This window comes from Hesperophylax consimilis, chromosome 17 (assembly GCF_061612785.1).
Source record: "Hesperophylax consimilis isolate HC1 chromosome 17, BYU_Hcon_1.0, whole genome shotgun sequence".
NCBI lineage: Eukaryota > Metazoa > Arthropoda > Insecta > Trichoptera > Limnephilidae > Hesperophylax > Hesperophylax consimilis.
The window spans coordinates 12,787,392-12,795,399 of NC_142852.1; the positions used below are offsets into that span (position 1 = coordinate 12,787,392).

General features: G+C 32.2%; 1 long non-coding RNA gene across 1 annotated transcript; it reads left to right on the forward strand.

Moving 5' to 3' along the window:
* The first annotated feature begins 5,070 nt into the window (after positions 1-5,070).
* Positions 5,071-7,453, forward strand: LOC149416015 (uncharacterized). Its single transcript, XR_016303560.1, has 3 exons — positions 5,071-5,270; positions 6,931-7,126; positions 7,393-7,453. It is a non-coding gene; the product is annotated as an uncharacterized LOC149416015 (long non-coding RNA).
* The last annotated feature ends 555 nt before the right edge of the window (positions 7,454-8,008 follow it).

The window sequence follows — 8,008 nt, forward strand, 5'->3', positions numbered from 1 at the left end:
ACTAATAACCTAATAAGAGAAAAAATCGAATTTTCGCTGAAGATTTTTTTACATTAACCCCCGAGGCCCTGAAAAAAATAATTTCCCTCTTGGCCAATTCAAGTGATGAAGTCGTGTAAAAAAAAATGTAATTGATGTACTTACGGTCGACTTTGCCCTAGCTGGCCTAGAAAATCGATCTTTCCGTGGGGTTTTTTTAAATAATTTCTGATGAACGTATTACAAAAATTTCAAATATATCTAAAGCGATCCCTCGGGAAGTTACGAATTCACCGTCTAGGAAAATAAAATCTTATTTTATAGTTAATACGTTTTATACAATTTTCAAACCGTTTTACATAAAATATTTAAATGGTTGTATTTATTAATTTTAAATATAAATAACTAACATTCGTAGGGATCAATCTACTAACTTAGAGATTTTAGTAATACGTTCATAAAAAAAATAAAATGTAAACGTCGAGCAAATCCCGGTTATAAGAGTCGCCATAAAACTTAAAATAAATATATTTGACTCAGGATTGTACCTTTCTTCCCAGGCACTGGAGTCAACCTCGCTAACAATCTCGCCAAATGTCGGTCGGGTATGACCGAAATTAATTTATTTTTTAGGTATATTAACTGCTGTAATGTAATCCAATTTATTATGTCCGCGTGTGTATACGTGATTGGCACCAAAAGTTGACAGAATGCATTGTCATCGATAACGAGTCTTCTGCTGAGTTTCAACTCGATCTGATGTCAGGAAGTAGGTTAATTTTTACTTTCAAGATTAGCTGAAGTATTTAAAAAACAGTTTTTCTTAAACCTTTTCAACACGGACGATACCATATTGTATAACAATATTTACCTGCTAACAAATGCCAGTAATTCAATAATGTTTTATAAGACACTTTTTCTTATTTTCTTAAACTTATCAAAGCGGTCCTATTTGTAGAAAAGACTTTACATTCATCAGATAACTTTACATAGTCCCGGGCCGTAACTATGACGTCAGAGCCGAAGCGCTTAGATTTGAAACCGAAATAAAAACGCGCGTTAATTAGGTACTTACTAGAATTTGATTAATTTATACTTACATATTTGTCTTAAAAAAACTTCTAATTTTAATACAATTTTTGATATTTATAAAAAGTATTTTAATTTAAAATTTTCTACTTTTTTTAACAGCATTACTTCATTTATAAAAAGTATTGCTTTGTAATTATTACTATGCGTGACAACTGTCAACATCCGATGTCATTATCAAACTTACAGAGCCGAACTTGTTTATAATAATTTATTTGAATTAGAAATGTTTGCATTTCGTTGCCCCGAACGCAATACCACATCGAATACATTATTTTTCACACAACAATTCAAATCAAAGTTCGTCCAAAACTCTTCACTCGGACGTATCTGCAAAATTTATAATTATTCCCTAGTTGATCATTTCTACTGTAAGCTTAAACATTTTAAAATCAAATTCACCTTACAATGCACCTATATTTTTTTTCTTTCGGTTTCAACTTGAAATATCTTTTTTCTTCCTAAAAGATTGTAAATGGAACTTAACTGGTTTATTTTATACTGAACATCTTAAATGAAAAAAATAATTCACAAGTATAACTGTATGTTTCCTAAATATGCTCAAATAAAAAAGGGTTTTATTAAACAAAGTAAGTTTTCACTTGAAACTAGTGTTCAAACTTTTGCATGTGTCTCTGTTTATGTAAAAAGCACGGAAGTAATTTAATCAGGAGATAAAAAGGGATTGGAGATACGAAAAAGCGATGGGGTCAATGTAAGTCGTTATTGAATTTTACCATTTCCTTCAATTACAGGAAATGGTAAAATACCAAACTAAACTCCTGTAAAGAATAACGGGATATTATAATTTAGGGTTTGTGAAGCAGGATAAATAAGAAAGAAATCAGAAAATAACCTATCGAATGAACACCGTAAGTAAACTTGAAAAATTCCGACATCTGTCAAAAACTTTAACAAAAACACCTTTAAAATAAAAAGTTAATTTATTACAGTTAAATAAATCCCGTAAGTACTTACTGTCTGAATCTTTCTGACAATCAATTCCAATTTTAAATCAAAGGAAATTCTATTTCTAGAGTTTATTGAACCCGAGTTACACACGGACACACAGATACACCACTGAAATTATATTTTTTAATAATTAAAATAAAATAACTTTGTTGCTAAGCTTGCCTAAATCGTTCCCACAGTCAATTCCAATTTTGAAAATCAAAGCAAATTCCAGTTCTTTAGTTCATATAACACGAGTTACACACGGTACATAGACACACCACTAAAATTATAATTTTTAATAATTAAAATAAAATGACTCGACACATCTCCGAAATTGTTACCGTTAATTGCTGCACTACCCCTATTAACTTGCGTTTATTTTTCCTAATAGGAAGGATATATCTTTTTACTAAAACCAACCTAACTAATAACCGATTTGACAAGGCTAGCAGCATAAATATACCACTCTCTAGATCGATATCTTCCGGCTTTTTGTATCCAACAGAATTATACAGTACTTAACCACAGATATACAAGCAGTACCTACCGTGCGGAGCAGAGCAGTAGACAAGGTAGAGGAAACTCAAGGCCATTTAAAAAAAGATGCGACCATAGACAACATAATTGCTCTCAGCCTACTCTATTCATTCACTAGCCCAAAAAAACTATTATAAAAATAAAAATGTCCTTGAAGCAGAAAAATGTCGAAATGTTTTCCAAGGGCAAGGTTCATCTGACTAAGAAAATAAACTTTTACAGTGCATTTCCTTAAGATGAAACTTGTTAATCTGAGAAGAAGAAACCCAAAATAACAAGAAATTTGCAAAAACACTGAAAAAAATTTCCAAAACATGATTGTCCGACAGTACGACGAAAAATTCCGACATTTTTCAGCCTCATGAACTCATGGTTACATATGTTTAAAAATCTTTAATTTCACCAAAACAATAAGATAATACAGGATAACACTAATCAATAACATGAATAAGTTTATCGATACAATAAATAACATTTATACGTTGTGGAGGAAGACATATGTCAAGTATGAAGCATTGTTCAAAAAACCGAACGAATAACCTAAAACTGTTAATTCACTTTAAACTTGAACTTACGTAGGTAGGTTGAATATAATATGTTTTCGTATTTTTTTTTATTTTTTTTTTTATTCTAGATAAAAGAAAATTACATTTTTCACTTATTTAACTAGAAATAACATATATATTACACATAAATATATTACACACTGATATTATTCACTTTCATTGTTTTGTTGATTGAGCATAAAACTGAGCAATTTTTTTTTAAATGTACCTATACTTTTTTCATTTTTAATTTCGTCTGGAAGGCAATTGTATATGTTGCTTCCCTCGTAACCAATGGATTGCTTGCCATAATGAGTATGTATGGTGTTTAAATGTATTTTATCGTGTTGCCGTGTAAAGTGTGTGTGTACTTGGGACGTTTTAATGAGTTCTGTATTTGTATGTATGAGTTTATTATTTATTTTGTAAATAAGAAGACATATATTATATTCATATAATTTTCTTAATTTTAATAGTTTTGTTTCCATATATAATTTTTTTGTTGATGTTCTAGATTTGAAGTGAAATAGTTTTTTGATTACTTTGTTTTGTGTTACCTGTAGTTCGTTTATATATGTTTCACATGTATTTCCCCAGATTTCAACCAAGTAGTTTAAATGTGAGTGTACGAGGCTATAATATAAACCTTTTTTAATTTTATTTGGTAACAGATATGATATCCGGCTGAATACGCTTATTAAGGGGGTGATTTTATCTTTAATATCTTGAATATGCTGTTTAAAAGTTAGGTGTTTATCAATGCACAGTCCAAGATATTTCTCCTGTATCAGGATTTGCAGGTTGTTATTTTCAATTTTTAAGGGTACATGAAGAGGAATTATTTTACGAGTTGAGCTTAAAATCATGTATCCTGTTTTTTTAACATTCATTGTTAATATATTTGATTGGAGCCAACTGTTAATTTTGTCTAAGTCACTCTGTGCATTTTCTAGTAAGATGTTTAAATCTTTACCCCAGTAGAAAATTGCAGTATCATCTGCATATAAAAAAATATCACCGTTTAAATCTAATTGGGAGATATCATTTATATAAATTTGGAACAGAAGTGGTCCTAGTATGGATCCTTGCGGAACTCCGTAGTTTATTGGTAGGTGGTTGCTATTTTGATTATTGATGCTAACGAATTGCTTTCTGTTGCTAAGATATGATTTGAATAGATTAAGAGCAGGACCAACTACACCAATTTTCTCGAGTTTCTTGAGAAGTATGTCATGGCTTACTGTATCGAAGGCTTTTTGAAGGTCAATTAGTATAGATAAAATATAATTTCCACCATCAATGCTGCTTCTAAGTTTACTGATTAAGTCATTTACTGCCGCAAGTGTGTTTGATTTTTTCCTAAAGCCATATTGTTTTTTATATAAGAACGATTTTTTTGATAGAAAGTTGTTTAATCTATCGTAGATTACACGTTCAAAGATTTTAGATAAGATTGGTAAGATAGAAATGTAAATTTGTAACTCGCTAACACTATACTGGCTTATATTGTATTTTTATCACGAACAACTTTAACACGCAATATTTTCGACGGAAATGATAGTATTTCGGCAGAAAATGACAACCCGCGTGTATAAATAAACCACTCTCATTTTGTTTGAATGATTTGAAACTGTCAAACGGAAAAATTCCGTCATCTCTTTCTGTTACACGAGTCATTATGGTAGAGAGCAAGAGATCAAACCAATCCTTCTGTTCTCACCAATGAGATCTGAGCTTTTAGCCATATTATTCGTTTTCTATAAGAATTTTGAGGTGGGCGTGGCGGTTTCAAATGAGTTTCAAGGCCAAAGCTTAGTTAAATGCCCCTGGCTAGCAGTAGTTAGTCACTTATCGCAGAGCAGATAATAAAATGACGTGATAAAAAAAATATTAATGTGAGGAGCGGCGAGGTGATATTTCATACGCTGGCAATACCAGCCAAGTTTGCGTACAGGATTTATAACCTCAAAAGTCTACGCTTTTATTGAATGGGTCTCTGGAATACGTAATAATTCCTGATAACTGTCAAGATTGGCAAACAGAAATATACTATCACCTGAAGCTGTAATTGTCAGTATATTTTGAATTACCCGAACATAAGAAAGAGATAAGTTAAGATTCGATTCAAACGCTCTTTCTCCGTGGCAGCGACACACGAAACCGGCCGTGAGTACTAACTACATTAACCTGTAAATACTGATGACGTGTGATTATTTATATTACCAGAGTGTTAGATACTTTTAGTACAAGTTTTTTTTCCTGTTCGCAAAACACGAATACGTTAAATAATTCATAAAACAAAAATACTATAAATACTATCTATCAGTATAATTGGGTGGGCTATGTACGTACATTGTACAATACAAGTGTGTTCTCTAATCTCTAAATAGTCACTATCTGAGTCTGTTTGTGCGCTTAGTTCTTCTTAACCACGCTATGGCTTTGATAGGGTTTTCACTATCACTTGAGAATTTCTGACGGAAGGTTTATATATAATAAAATAATATAGTTAAAGAAGCATATTCGGCAAGTTCCAGAATGAAAGATAATCTCAGTGTGGGCCCTGGTGTTAGACCACTATTCAGAATCGTGTTTGGTGACCAGATCTGAATAGCCAAGTAACCTTTTTCCTTCCGCTCACCACTACATTCAGCCTCACAACATACCACAATTGGGGATTCCTCTCACTAGCTCCAGACGGTTGGGAGCAGTTGGGACTCTTGTGTAGTATTTACATTTAAAAAGGTAAATGTGTTTCAAAATAAATATGGTCAACGAACCCTTGAACATATTATACTATTTATATTTGACAAGTTGACACGAAATTAAAATAAAATTAACAAAAACTCTCTTATGAAATTCTCTCTGATGCCTTCTGACTTAGCTCTTGGAAAGGAACCGTACATTGGATATTATGATGTTATTTGACTTGGTTTAAATGTAGAAAAGTGGGAAACTCTTAGTGCGCACTTAAAAAAACTCTTTGTAATTTCTTAATTTTTACAGTGTTCCAGATACATTTTAAGGCATTATTACAAAACCCACTGAAAAGTATAGGTAATTTCATCTGCGAGGACACGCTTACAGATAAAATTACAGTTGTTTGAAGTGCAGGTTTAAAATTCTGATAGCTGATCATGGAGAAAACCATGTTCATGTGCTGAGTGTCGCATAAAGATTCAATCTTAAGTTAAAAGCAGTTTTGTCTTCTGAATGATGTGTTAAAATTCCAAATGCGGATTCATCTGCTTACGCATTTCGAAGGAAACCGTTTACATGTTTTTGAGTGGAATTTAAATTATAGTTTCACACCATATGGTGCAAAATTCCGAGGAAAACCATTTACTTGTTCTTCGTGTAACGATTATTTCAGATCGTTGACTCTAAGGCAGATTTTTTCTTGAGCTTAAACCAGTTTTGTGTTCTGAACGCAACTTATATTTCGATTTGCAGAGTCATTAATTTCTAGTAGTAGACTCATTTGTGAACGTGACATTTAGTCACTCATTTTACGTTTTGTATTCGAAAGGCTAGGTGTTACATACAATAAAAAAGCAGTACTTGGCAAAATGAGGTTATAATAAAATATCGGGGGTTCCCTGTCTGTTCTCAAGGTAACAAAACTTTCCTTGCTGTTTTTCCGTTACTGTTACTTCCTGCACAACATTCCTCCCACAAACACGGTTGAAATTCGCATATGTGTATTCTTTTCTTATATTTATTATAATACTGCTGTGCTAGGACTGCAATGAGGTTTTATTAGTGGTGTCTGCCACACTCCCTGAAACTAAACTAATTCCAAGTAAAGCTTGATAAATTCTCTCAGTTTGCAGGTGAACAGGGCTCTGGAACTCTAGACACAATGGAGAATTCTATTCTAGAGAGAGTCACCATCAAGAAGGAACCAGAGATACAAGAAAAGGATGGAGGAGGATTATCGCATGCAGATATAGGAATGAATCACACAGATGTTAAAAAGGAATTCTCGGAGCATTCTGAAATAATTCACCAAACGGCGGCGGGTAAAACCTAATTTCCTAGATGTGTTTTTTTAATCATGAACTCAAGTTACCCGTTTTTATCGAAAACTTTATTTTAGCTTTAAAATATTAGCGTATTTTGTGGATACATTCACAACATGTATCCATTTATTTTAGTAGTTATAATATTTTACAAAGCTCTTTCTAACAAGCTACTTGCAGTAGCATACCGGCTACAAATTCTCATCGTATTAAATTAATATTATCTATGTCTGCATTAATTAAAAAAAATATTGTTTCTCTTCTAGGAGCAGCAAAGCCAATTTGTGATATAAATTCAGTTCAACAAAAAAGCAAAGCACAAGGAACTAAAAATTCAAAATCTTTCCCATGCACGGAATGTGACCGAAAACTTACTTCCAAGTCAAACTTAATAACGCACATGCGTACACATACTAAAGAAAAACCATTTTCATGTCCTTACTGTAGTTATGCGTGTTCACAGAAGACAAGCTTAATAACACACATGCGTACTCATACTAAAGAAAAACCATTTTCATGTTCTTTCTGTGATTATTCATGTCCAGGGAAGTCCAACTTAATAACACATATTCGAACTCATACAAAAGAAAAACCATTTTCATGTTCGTATTGTAGCTATGTATGTTCACAGAAGTCAAGCTTAATAACACACAATATGTCTACTCATACTAAAGAAAAACCATTTTCATGTTCGTACTGCCCCTATGCTTTTTCACAGAAGTCAAACTTAATAAAACACATGCGTACTCATACTAAGAAAAAATCATTAGTGACTGACCGAAAGTAAATTTTCAGCCGATACTGAATTTCATCTTCTCTTCTAGTGTTGACCCAAACTAAAATCAAAACTTGAACCAATAACACACGATACATTATGTCCTC